This window comes from Lactuca serriola, chromosome 3 (assembly GCF_051521515.1).
Source record: "Lactuca serriola cultivar US96UC23 chromosome 3, Lser_US96UC23_V15, whole genome shotgun sequence".
NCBI classification, from domain to species: domain Eukaryota; kingdom Viridiplantae; phylum Streptophyta; class Magnoliopsida; order Asterales; family Asteraceae; genus Lactuca; species Lactuca serriola.
In genome coordinates this window covers 134145104-134158369 of record NC_136410.1, presented here as the reverse complement: position 1 = coordinate 134158369, position 13266 = coordinate 134145104, and positions in this window count along the sequence as shown.

The window sequence follows — 13266 nt, the reverse complement described above, 5'->3', positions numbered from 1 at the left end:
GGTTTTCATCTATTGTGTCAGGTACTAAGAGTTTTCCAAGGAAGGAGCTCTGGGAGATTGCAGCGCATCACACCACGTTTTCCGCACTAGATGATCTTTGGGATTTTAAAACTTTGATAATTGTTATATTAAGAATGTTGTTAAATGCTTGAGCAAAATTTATTATGCGGTTTTTAATTAATCAAAATAAAATTTTGGTCTTGAATTTTAGCCTTGGTTTGAGGGATTCGGGCACACTCTCGGGTGTGTCTGGACTCAAACTGAGGTCTTGATATGAAAATTTTCAATAGGAACTTGAAAACTAATTGAAAAGAGAAAGAACTTTGAAAAGAACAAGGTGTGTGATGCGTACATTCGACCGAGCTCAAGTAAGTGGTTCCCAAAATCCCAATACATGTTTGATATGTGATATGATATGATTATAGGAACTGCATACTAGATTAGTACTAAGGATCTAGGAGGATGCCTTGAATGCCTGTTGTGTGAGCTACATGCTAGGACTGTCTAGTCAGCAGTAGGATAGTCGGATTATGTTATGCTTGATGTGGTTAATCAATGCACGAATGCGGTTTGATTTGTGCTATAGGGGTCCTGTAAATTTAACTACCTTGTGAGCGGATATGTAACAGTATTCGCAAGCTAGTTAGGGAAAGGAAGTAGGGACTCCTAGTGCAGCTGATGACAGAGAGTATGGCGGAGGGTACCCTAGGAAAGCCTAGGACGAGATTAATGGAAAAGGGGTATCGACAAAGGGACTTGGTCAAGTTGAAGCAATCCTTGAGGAAAGTACAGATAGATATGGAAGGTAGTGTGGGCCCGTACTACTGGAAGTAGAGGATCCGTACTTGAGTCAAGGAGGGCCGAGATGGAACCAGGAAACTTGGATGGTGTGTGAGACCTCTTGGGAGTATGTATGATCCTAACGTTCATGTGTTTATGCTAGTATGGTGATCACACGACATGGAGCAGGAGGATCAAGATCTGGTTCAGGATCAGGATCAGGATCAGGCTTGGGGGCAGGATCCGAGCAGGTTGATGACGGGCTACGCAAGTTCATTGCGTCTGAGATCACGAGAGGTATTCTTAAGTCGACCCCGATGATTTTCGGGTCGATCAAGGAGGGGATTATTGAGCTGATGGAGGATCGCCTTAGAGTGTTCCGAAGTGATATGGCATCCAACCAGATAGAATCGCACACATTGTCCCTTAAGGACCTCTGGGGGAGTGGCGCGCCAGACTTCCACGGGGTGAAGGACCCCATTGTTTCTAGGAGATGGATTGTAGACATTGAGTCTGCACAGTTGACGAGCTTCTTTCCCAAGGGGTCGAAGGTTCGATTTGTTGCACGATGCTTGAGGGACAGAGCTAGAGAATGGTGGGAGTCAGTTGGTGATTCCTTGGGAGCCTCAGCCATTGAGGCTATGACCTGGTCCGACTTTGTGACCAGGTTTAAGGCGGCGTTTGCGCTGGCTGTGGAGCTTCAGCAGCTAGCCAGGGAGTTCCTAGACATGAGACAGATGACGGAGTCGGTGGCGGAGATTACTGCCAAGTTTCGGGAGAGCGCCTTATTGCTGCCTCAATAAGCAGGGGATGATGAGATGCAGAGGACCCGCTATCATGACATGTTGAGAGCTGATATTTGGGAGCATGTCAGCTTCTCGGCATGCCCGACCCTGAACTATATGAATGCCAGGGCGCAGGAAAGGGAGATTGATTTGGAGTACATTGCGAAGAGGAGGTCGGATCAGATGTACACTTTGGACGGTGCCGGGAAGAGACCCAAGACTTCAAATCAACGATTAGTAGGTCGGCAGGGCCGAAGTCAGTGCAGCACGTGCGGGAAACTGCACAAGGGAGTTTGTCGTTCCAGGGGTTTAGGCTGCTACAAGTGTGGCAGTGTTGGTCACGTCAGCAGGGACTGGCCACAGGGGGCAAGCCCATTATGTTTTCACTGCAATCCGGTGGGCCACAAAAAGGCCGACTGCCCGACGATGAGGGGAGGAGCAGGCAGTGCGTCTGCCCCAAACAAATTTGAGGATTACAGATGGGTGAAGGGGTAGGGCCTTGTAGTGACAGATGATGGAGATCTGGATTACAGCAGGGAATGTTGCAGGTATGTATCAATGGCTATTTTCGATTCTATATGTATTAGGATTGTTCTTCCCTCGGACTCAGGTGATAGTATGTATGAGCTGTCTCTCTGCTTGTATTCGGATTGTATTTTCAAAATTGTCATACGCCAATTGCATACCAGGAACTATTAGTAGCTAGTGTAAGGTTATCTCTCACTTCGGGTTCGAAGTGTCCAGTATTATCACGGTTGCGACCGAAAACAGTTCAAGAGCGTTACGTGGAGGTCGGTGGGCAGGGTCCATGAAGTAGCCATCCACCATCATCAGGGTTCAGTGGTTCTAGTCTTGCTGTTTGGGCTAGCTTTTGGAAGCATCAAGGGAAGTGGTCTATCACTAAAGAGGTTGCTCTGAGCATTAGTATATTGTGCTTGTATGCTCGACTACGGGGTAGCCGTAGCATCCACTAGCAGCCAGTCGGTGTAGAAGGTCTTGTCAGACTACCGGATAGCCATAGTATTCACTAGTGGTCAGATAGTAAGAGAAGTGTGGTAAGACTGTAGGGCAGTCCGTAGCAACGGTTAGCAGATAGTGTAGGAGTGTTGCAAGACTATGGGGTGGCCCTTAGCGTTTGCTAGTTAGCAGGTAGAGAAAAGGGAGTTATAAGACTGCAGTGTGGTCTGTAGCAATCGTATATGAGTATAGTTAGACTGCGGTATGGCCCGTAGCATTAGTATAGTAAGGCTGCAGGGTGGCCCGTAGCATTAATCGACAGATAGCGTATACGTGTGGTGAGACTGCAGGGTGGCTCGTAGCCTTAGTTGGCTGGTAGCATAGAAGTGTTGTAAGACTATGGGGGTGGCCAGCAGCCTTCACTAGTTGGCAAAACGAGTATAGTAAGACTGCGGAGTGGCCCATAGCATTCGTCGGTCCCTATTCGACAATACGAGTGTATCAGATGCATGATTTGAGGGAAGCGTTTTTCAGATAGTTTAAGATAGGGCGGGGCAGCCACCCTGCTGTGAGTGGGCCACAATATGATTGGATTCGGAAGGTGGTAGTTCATTGGAAACCAGGAGTGATGTAAGACTACGGGTAAGCCGTAGCATTAATTAGCATCTTAGTTCGTAGAGTGTGGGCGGGGGCATATCTCCGAGTTAGCATGATAAGAATCAGGAAATTTTAGCTAGTCGAGATTAGAGGATGATTGGTTTTGCGTAGCTCTGGATAAGTGAGACCTATGGGAGAGGTCGCACCGAAGTATAGATGGGTGAGACCTGTGGGCGAGGCCCGAGTTCCTTTAGCAACAAGTGATACCTACTAGAGACCTTAGGGTAAGGTAGGGGATCGAGGATCCTACGTCTCTAAGAGCCATAGTGGTTGGGCTGGTTGAGCAATTCACGGTATCTTCTTAAGTCACTGAGAGTGGCTGAGGGAACGTTCTTGAGTTCGGTAACCGGTGGGGGACCGGTATTTCGGGCAATGGTAGATCAGTAGGGACCAGGGAGGTCTCGGTTCATCTGTTAGGCATATGGGAGTTAGCAGGACTTCAGGTAGGAACGATGGTAAGGAATTTGGTGTACGAAGCCGTGAGCTGATTAGGTGGTGCTGAGTTGCTCACCGCGGAATCAAATGATCTCAGAGTAAAAGCTTTGGCTCGGTGATGTTGTCCTTGTCTGAGCCTTAAACGTAGCAGAGAGGGATATGCTGCTCGAAGGATTGTCTTAATTCTCATGTTGGGTAGAGTTTTCAGTATTGGAGCATTGTATGTTGGTTTATTCCATGAGTATTGGTATGATGGCCGGCACTGGGAGTGGTCGGGATTGCGGTTTCAGAAGAGGATTGGTCCTCGAAGGAGATTGGGAAGGTTTCTCGCTTGTGGAAAGTGCCTCGGAAAGGTCAATGACAGTGCAGGGTAAATGGGTAAACCCCTTGTGTATCAAGGGTAAGTGTAACAGGAATATCGGTAAGGTTACCGATTGGGTAAAAGTGATGCACTCGAAGGTAGTAACGACCAGGTTATTCTAAAGATGAAATCCTCCAGGTTTGGATCTGATGGGCGGAGTGTGTAGCTAATGGTAAAGTGGTAACCAGATGGTAAGGTAGTTGACCGGGGCGGACTTCGGGGACGAAGTCTAGTTTAAGTGGGGGAGAGTTGTAACACCTTGAATTCTGAAGACCTTGAAAGGAGAGAAAACCTAAAGATGAGGAAGTGACTCGCCGAGTAGATGGTGACTCGACAAGTAGGAGCACGATTTTGGTCGCGGGTTAAGTGAACCACTCGACGAGTCAGAGGACTGACTCGACAAGTTGGCCAGGTTTTGGGAAAACCCTAAATCATGAGTCGGTACCCAATTTAAGCATCTTATTCTCTTTCTATCAGCCTCATTTGTAGCCTTAATTGTCCAGAAACTGTCCCAGGAAACCCTAGTGTTCTCTTTGAGTGTGTGAGCCTTATTGAAGGATTTAGAGTGTTCTTGAAGTCTAGAAGAAGAAGAAGGAGGTTGAAGGTCCAAGATAAAGGTTTTAGATCTAGGAAGTTTGCTTCTTCATCTTCATTTTATGGTAATCAAGTTCTCACCTTGACTTCTAGTTTGATAGATCTCTTTATGTCCCTTTTTATGGAGTTTATGGTCCAAGGAGGATGTCTTGTGGGATTTGGACGTCCCCAAGCTAGATCCTTACAGATTCAGAGGTGTTCAAGGTAGTAGAGGCATAAAGGTGGAAGCTTTATGCCATTATACCTCTCCATGCAAAGTTTAAATGGTTATTATGGCCTTTTAAGCAAAAAGATCCATGCAAGGGTGCAAAGGTTGCAGCTTTGTGTGGTATCTTGACCCTAGGAGGCCAGATCTGGGTCTTGGATGCCTTGAGCTTGTCTGAAATCGTCTGAATAGTGTTGGACATAGAGAGACTTGGCGAGTCAGTCTAGTTCTTGCCCCAAAACCCTTCTGTTAAGGGTATGAGTGAGCTTGGAAAGGGACTCAGTCGGCCCGAGTCCATAATGGTCATGAAGTTCATCGTACTCGACGAGTTCAAGGAAGAACTCGGCGTGTCTAAGGCAATCTCCTTAGTTATGAAGATGAACTTGATGAGTTGTTCATACAACTTGGCGTGTCATAGACTAGACGCATTCGTATGTGGATGATGAACTGGACGAGTTCACGGATGAACTCGGCTAGTCGGATGAAGTTGGTCCCGATTGTGTGGTTGAAGGAGAACCCATCGAGTTATTTCTAGACTCGACGAGTGGATTCGGGGTTGTATGGGGTTGGAGGAGTATGGACTTGGCAAGTTGGTGGACCAACTTGGCGAGTCAGGTCAACTGGATGTTGACTTTGAGCATTGACCTTGACCAAGTTTTCCCAGGGTTGACTTTTGGATTATTATGGTATAAATGTTGTTTTGGGTATTGATTGTTCGGGAAGCCGAAGGGTCAACAGTTTAGAAGGGTTAGTTAGCAGTTTGAAGTGTTCACCGAATCTTCGGCAGTGTGAGATGAGTCTCCTCACTGTTTGTATGGGTCTACGACCACAATGTCGGCCCATTGAGTTTATGTGTCATAGGAAGACCCAGGGGTTAGCCCTGGGCATTATGCATGAAAGACCAGGAGACGACTTATTGCATACAATATGTTATTATGTATGGCTGGAAGACCCATGGGTTAGCCCTGGGCAATATGTATGAAAAACCAGGAGGTGGCTCCTGGCGCACTATATGCTATTATGAATGAAAGCCGAGGAGGTGGCTCCTGGCACACTATATGCTATTATGTATGAAAGACCAGGAGGTTGCTGCTGGCACACTATATGCGAAGTAGCCTAGTAGAGTAGTATGTATAGTTGTCCTTGTCATGCTTGCATGGAAGACCAGGGGGTGGCCCTTGTCACTTGTCTGTAAGACCCAGGGAGTGGCCCAAGGCTTGACCAGGAAGACCACGTGTGGCCCATGGCATAATAGCAAGACTAGGTTTGGCACATAGCACCTTACTTGATTATGGATATGTTTGTTATGTATGGCTCATAGGTATGTATGGCATGTATGGGATGTGGTATCTGGGGAACTTACTAAGCTTCGTGCTTACAGTTTTCAGCTATTGTTTCAGGTACTAAGGTTTTTCCAAGGAAGGAGCTCAGGGCGATCGTAACGCATCACACCACGTTTTCCGCACTAGATGATCTTTGGGATTTTAAAACTCTGATAATTGTTATCTTAAGAATGTTGTTAAATGCTAGAGCAAAATTTATTAAGTGGTTTTTAATTAATCAAAAAAAAAAAAAATTGGTCTTGAATTTCGGGATGTTACATACTCTCTGTGTGCTTTGAAAGTATAATTAAGCTGAAAAAAGATTTTAATTTACTTCTCATAGTTCATATACTTTGATTACTTTGATTTTTTTTCATATACAAGATTAATCACATCTAAACCTATCACATGAAGTATAATCGTGATTGGTTCAAGTCCTTTAAATAGTAGGATACATAGTTAAGATGAGTGATTATTGGGTGAGCAGTATCAAGGGTAGTGACATGGTGCATATCAACATACACGAAAACATGTTCAAAACATTAGATTGCTTGTATGTTCTGGAACTTCTAAATAATTTAATTTATGTTGGTACATTAGCTAAGAATGGGATGAGCTACGTTGGTGAAGGTGATTGGGTTCAAGTCACCAAAGGCTCTCTGGTTATAATTAAAGGGAAGATAAATAATGGAGGGATTTATATTCTAGAAGGCAATACGGTTATAGGCATAGTGGCTACTTCTCAATCCTTAAATGAAGGTGATGCCAACACATAGTTATGGCATCGTAGTTTGGGGCGCAATAGTGAGAAGGGCATGTTAGTTCTAAGTAAACAAGGACTGCTTGATGGAGAGACTACTAGAAAGATCAAGTTTTGTGAAGCCTGCATCAAGGGAAAGCCTAACAAAGTGAATTTCGGTACAGGTTAACACACAAACAAGGAAATCTTGGAATATGTTCACCCAGATTTGTGGGGTCCTGCATCAATGAAGTCTCAAGGAGGATGCTCATACTTTATGACATTCATTGACGACTATTCAAGGAAGGTTTGGTTGTACTTTCTGATGACCAAACATGAGTTGTTTGGGAAGTTCAAGGAGTAGAAGACCATGGTTGAGAAAATGACTAAAAAGAGGTCAAGACTCTAAGGACTTACAATGGGTTGGAGTTCTGCAACGCTCCATTTGATAATCTCTGCAAAGTAGAAGGTATTGTGAGACACCACACTGTACGACACACACCACATAAAAATGGAGTAGCAGAACAGATGAACCAAACACTCTTGCAGCGTGCAAGGTGCATGTGAATATTTGCTAACTTATCCAAGCAATTATAGGCAGAAGCAGGTAATAGTGCTTGCTATCTGGTGAACAGGTTGATGGGTTTTTTAAGTTATAAAATTTTACATGTGGCGGAAAAACAATTAAACCTTTAAGTTCACATGCAACCTAGAAAGGTTCTATGTTTTCTCTATTGATAGCAACTAACTATGAATATCAAGAAACCCAAGGAGAGAGGCTATGAAATCAAAATTCATATCAAATTAGGGTGTGAGAACCTGAAATTTATTCCATCGTTGTAACCCATTTCCGTTAAAAAATTTTATTCTTATTGAAATTTCCGTTAACATTTGGGTTAGACAAATCAATTAATGTTGTATTTTATTTTATCAGTGTCGAAATAAATAAATAAAAACACGTGAAACGCCCTCAAATTTATTTTGAAAAGTTTTTAGTTTACGACCATTTAATCGGGTACGACCATAAACTTCGTTTAACGTCGGTATTGGGTGGATCCCCACCTGGCCACAAACTCAAACCCTATATAAGGGTTGAGTGGTCACCATTGGAGATTTTCCCACTCCTTAAGCTCTCTCTCTCTCTCTCTCTCTCTCTCTACTCTCTCTCTCTCTCTACAACTCGGGTTTTGATCGAAAAACACCTCGTTCAAGCTCCAAAATCGTAAGTAATTCTTCCTAGCTTGTTGTGTAGCTTAGTATCCATGCAAATTGGTGATTAAATCACCCAAATACCTCAAAATCATGTGTTTACGGTTGAGGAACACCCTCAAAACCGTAAACACCCATAAGTGGGTTTTTGAAGCCCCAAAACCCCTCCAAAACCCTTCTAGTGCTTAGTTATGACTTAGGGACTTACATGAATGAGCTTAGAAACTCAAAAACTTGTCATAAGAGGGGTAAACATGAGTTTACGGCCCATGAACATTTATGGACCGTAAACCCCTTTTCATAGACCGTAAACACTTTTGTAAGGTGTTAAATTGCCCTTAAACACCTCCTATGACTTGGATTAATGTCTAGAACCAACCACCATCGAAGTAGGGACCTTAAACATCAAAGAAGCCAAGTCCTTATAGATTTTACGGCCGTAAACTCCCTAAAGGGGTCAAATGGTGCCCTAATTTCCCTCTATGGCTTGTGTAAATGACTAGCAACTTGTATGATTAACCTAGAATCACCAAAGCATGAAATGAAAAAGCTAATATGAGTTTACGGCTGTAAACTCTATGTTTACAGCTGTGAACTCCCCCTAAGATCCAGATGGAGCCCTAGTCACTTCCTAAGCCCTTGAATCAACCTTAGAACCTTCCCTTGTGCAACATAAGACCATTGAACACCCAAAAACACCCCACCCATGACTTTACGGCCGTAAACTCATGGGGGATATGTTCTTTGGGCTGTAAACACCCCAAAGGGTTTACTCTTGAAGAGTAAACTCCTTATCGAGGTCATACACTCCTTAGATGCAACCCGTATCACTTCCAACACTTGAGATAAGGTGTTTTCACGCATCAGAGTGTATTAACTTAGTTAATTAGTGGTTCATTGACTAATTAGATACAATTATGTATCACTTCATGTTACATAGGACACTCGCGTGTGTTCAAGCTCTAAATTGACACCTAGAGTCCTACCTGGCACATCTTCGTCTGGTGAGTTCATACCCCTTAATTAACCTTTTAAATGTTTTTAAATGCTTTTATGGGGGGAATACAAGTTGAATCCAACAATTTATAGTATCAAACACATATGATTTGCAACATACAATCATAAAGGATTTCTATACTTTTAACCGTTTTGCTATCAAAACTGCTTTCAATATTATCAAACTCATTTTCAGGTTAATTTGTTATAAAAACTATTTTCAAACTCTTTTCAAAAACTTCTTATGTTTCTAAAATATATCCACACCAATATATTTATATAAGTAAGATTTGAAGGACTTAGGGATGATAGCTCGCCTTATTTCCTGTTCTTGTTTGATTGGGGTCTTAGGATATATTTTTATCTGTCCGACTGTCGTTGAATTCTTAGTTATATATAGCATATATTTGTGTTGGATATGAATATCTTCAATCAGTTCAATACTTTGGGTATCCAAGAAAGACTGCAACATGCTAGTTAACTATAATAGGTATAGTTAAGGTTTACCACTCTTCATTACCATTACCATGATACTTACCACGGTTAGCACTATTATGAGTCTCTACATGTTAAGTACTATACAAGAAGTATACTATATACTATACAAAAGAACCCTAAATACATTATATCGAGAAGCATACTATACACTAATACAAGAGAACATACTAAAACAAAATGTAACACACTATTCCTCTATACGGCACTTAACTACGCCTTCACCGTGTAACCTTAGTCTCTTGGAGGGACAGAGGGCTCTACGTGTATGGATCTATACAGGGCAGACACTCTCACATCCCGACTGCTAGTTATAGTCCGAGCCAACTAGGCCCGGGGATGATAACCTGCTACCACACTATGTATGACCTGGAGGGTCATGATACATTCGATCACCTATCCGCATGGTTACATAAAGATTCACATTCGGATCCCTAAATTAACAAATTATGAATTAAAGGTAAAGTAGACTTCCCAAGGTGTATTAAATACATATGACTACCTAGAGTCTGCGGTTATTTACCATTCAGTCGGTAGTAACACTACTAGAATCATACATTATTTTCCCATTTACTTTGTTCAAATGAAGTCCAAACTATATTTTTATAATTAAGAGTCAAATTGGGAAATCATATACATACTGAAAGGATCAAACCTACAAATAACCAAGTCTAGGTAGAAGACTACTTTTATTAGAAAATATAGGATTTTCTAGAGATACACACTATTTTCAAACTTGCTAACAACTTTCATGTTACACAATTGTAAACACTTTTATACAAGAAATGACACTAAATTCTTATGAACTCACCAACTTTATGCTGATACTCGTTTTCAAAATAACTTGTATCCTCATGTCGTCAGTAGACAGGTACAGATGCAGCTTTTGGGAAGACGGAGCACATACAAGACTACTCTTTATTTTTTATTATACTTTTGGTGTCTAACAAACTGTACAGAACATGCTTGTAATACAATTACTATATTAATGCAATGGATGTTGTTGCTTGTTTTTACTATTATGCATTGTTATGATTCTGTACATGACGTCCTCCACCGTAGAACGTATTCCTCCGTTCTAGGTTTTGGGGTGTGACATAGGGTTATATACCTTTTGATTATTACTGTAAATAATCTAAGTAAAATCCTTCTTCAATATCGAGCTAACAACAAAGGTATGGTACCTCTAATAGCATGTACCCAAAAGCCTAGTAGCAAGAAGACTTGAGGAGAGAGAAGGTTTGAGAAAAATTCCGACTCTTGAGAGTCTATGGAAGTAGAAGAAAAATGGGATCCATAAGGGTCCTATTTAAAGCCGATGAGGAACCCTTGAAACCCTAATTTCAACATCGTAATAATATATTTCAAAATTGTAATTATCCAAGCCCATAATTATATAATTGGATTATCGTAAAACCTTAAAAGATATAGCCAAATTTCGGCCATATCTAGAAGGTTCTAGAAACCTTTTTTTGTTTAAATATTGAACAATTACATCTCAGTCCATGTATTTCCAATTAATTCTAATTATCCCCGAAATTAATTCCAATTAATTTATGATTAATTCTTAATTAATTTTTATTATTTCAAATTAATATGTTAATCATATAATATATTAATAAATCATTTGTTACATTTTATGAATCATATAATAAGTTAACAAACCAACCTTTTCCTCCAAAAGGCATTCTTTCCAAATACTAGTTTTGAGGACAACCCCAAAAAAGGCTTCGCTTCTACTTCAAGAATATATCAATTTAGTTATTAGCTTAGACACATTAATTCAACAATCTCCCAATTGGATAAGTCTGTAACTACATTTGCAAGTACAGACCTTAAAATAACCAGCAAAGAGTGTTTTCCAAAGCCACTGCCAAACTCTGATTCAAATAACGTATTGGTTCTAAGATAACTGATCAACTATTCATTCATTCTTCAAGATATCATATGGACACAACACATGGATCAGAATCAATCTCATTGTCCGAAATTATATTTCCCAAATTTTAAAGACTTAATTAGACTTCAAATTGAACATATCAATTAGCCTTGGCTGGGCCCATCACTATATAGTCAACATCAAATCATCGAGGGGCCCAATGATATCGCTTTTCCTGTTAGGGAAAAAGGTACGAATTTCTTTGACTATGTAGTCACACAATTTACATACAAATCGCACATGGAATAACCCTTTATAACATCCATTTACGAAATGTGTTTGAGTTAACCAATGCATAAATGATCTGTAAAAATATGAACTAAATATTTCTGCTTTAAGAATAGTATATGTTATTGTCCTAGAATTACTCGTGACAAGTCTCACACCCCCAAACTGGAACGGTGGAAACGTTCAGGGCGGAGGACGTCATGTACAGTATCACAACAGTTTCTTAATAGTAATCAAATCAAACACAACCATTACATTGACAAAATATAGTATTTACATCTGTTCGATACATAGTTGTATGACATCAAAAAGTGTATAGCAAAAATATAAAAGACGTGATTCTAAAAGCTCTAACTACTCAAAACCTGTGGGGGGTACCTATCTACTGGTTCCTTGAGAAAACAAGTAATTTTGAATGTGTATCAACATTTAAGTTGGCGAGTTCATAAGTATGTTTTTGAGATGGAAAGCTTGTCTTTGTTCTTTGAAAATGCTAGTATGTTCTCCTAGAAAATCCTAAATTTTCTGTTGTAAATGTATTATAGTCTTAATGCCATAAAACAAAATGTGTAATAATTGTTGTACTCAGTTAACAGTTTTTCATAGCCTCATTAGTAAATAAAACTAAGTGAAAATGCATGTTTCTCTGAAATATAAGTTCCTATGTACTAGAAAATGGTATTTTCTATTGTACTTGTATGAAAACTTTGTAAATATATGTGCCTAGAAGTTGTTTATGTATTCTTACACTAATCGTATTGTTCAATACCAAATTGTGAGTTATTATAACCATACTTGATGGCCTGAAACGACATTCTTCAGGTGTCGGAATCAATATGACATTTGTCACCCCAGGCCTTCCGGCCTAACTGTAGCTAACAGATAAGGTGCAGGATTGTCAGTCCCGTATATATCTATACACAAATCCACGCTCTCCCTCCAGGTGACTCTGGTTATAATTTCAGAGCTTGGTAGGAACTAAGATAAGTACTTGAAGTGTGTCACATAAAGCTATACTGACAATTACGTGTAGAATAAATGAAAATCACCCTGTAATGAATAACTGTATGTATGTTCCATAAACTATACCTAATATAGTTTATATGTTTGTTTCTGTAATAGGGCCTATACTTAGTAAGATAGTACTTATGTTCCATAAACTATACCAATTAAAGATTATATGTTTGTTTGTATTGTATCTCTACATTTAGTATTAATGATATAGGTGTTCCATTACCTATACCTAATATAGCTTATATTTATGTTCTGGTATCGTTTCATGAATTAGTAAAATTGTAAGAATGCTCCATAAACTATACCTATTCTAGTTTATAAGTGTATGTTCCATTTGTAATGTAAATATTCTGAAAATTATCCTTTACTCAGCATGTTACAAAGGTTTAGATATTTGTACGCATATATAAATATATAGAGCATATATAATTGAAATTAAATCACAGTCGGACAGGAGAATATTCCTTAAGCCCACAACCAAACAAGGAACATGGGTTATGGAAAAAACACCAGTCCTAAGCCTACTGAATCTCATTTATATAAATATATT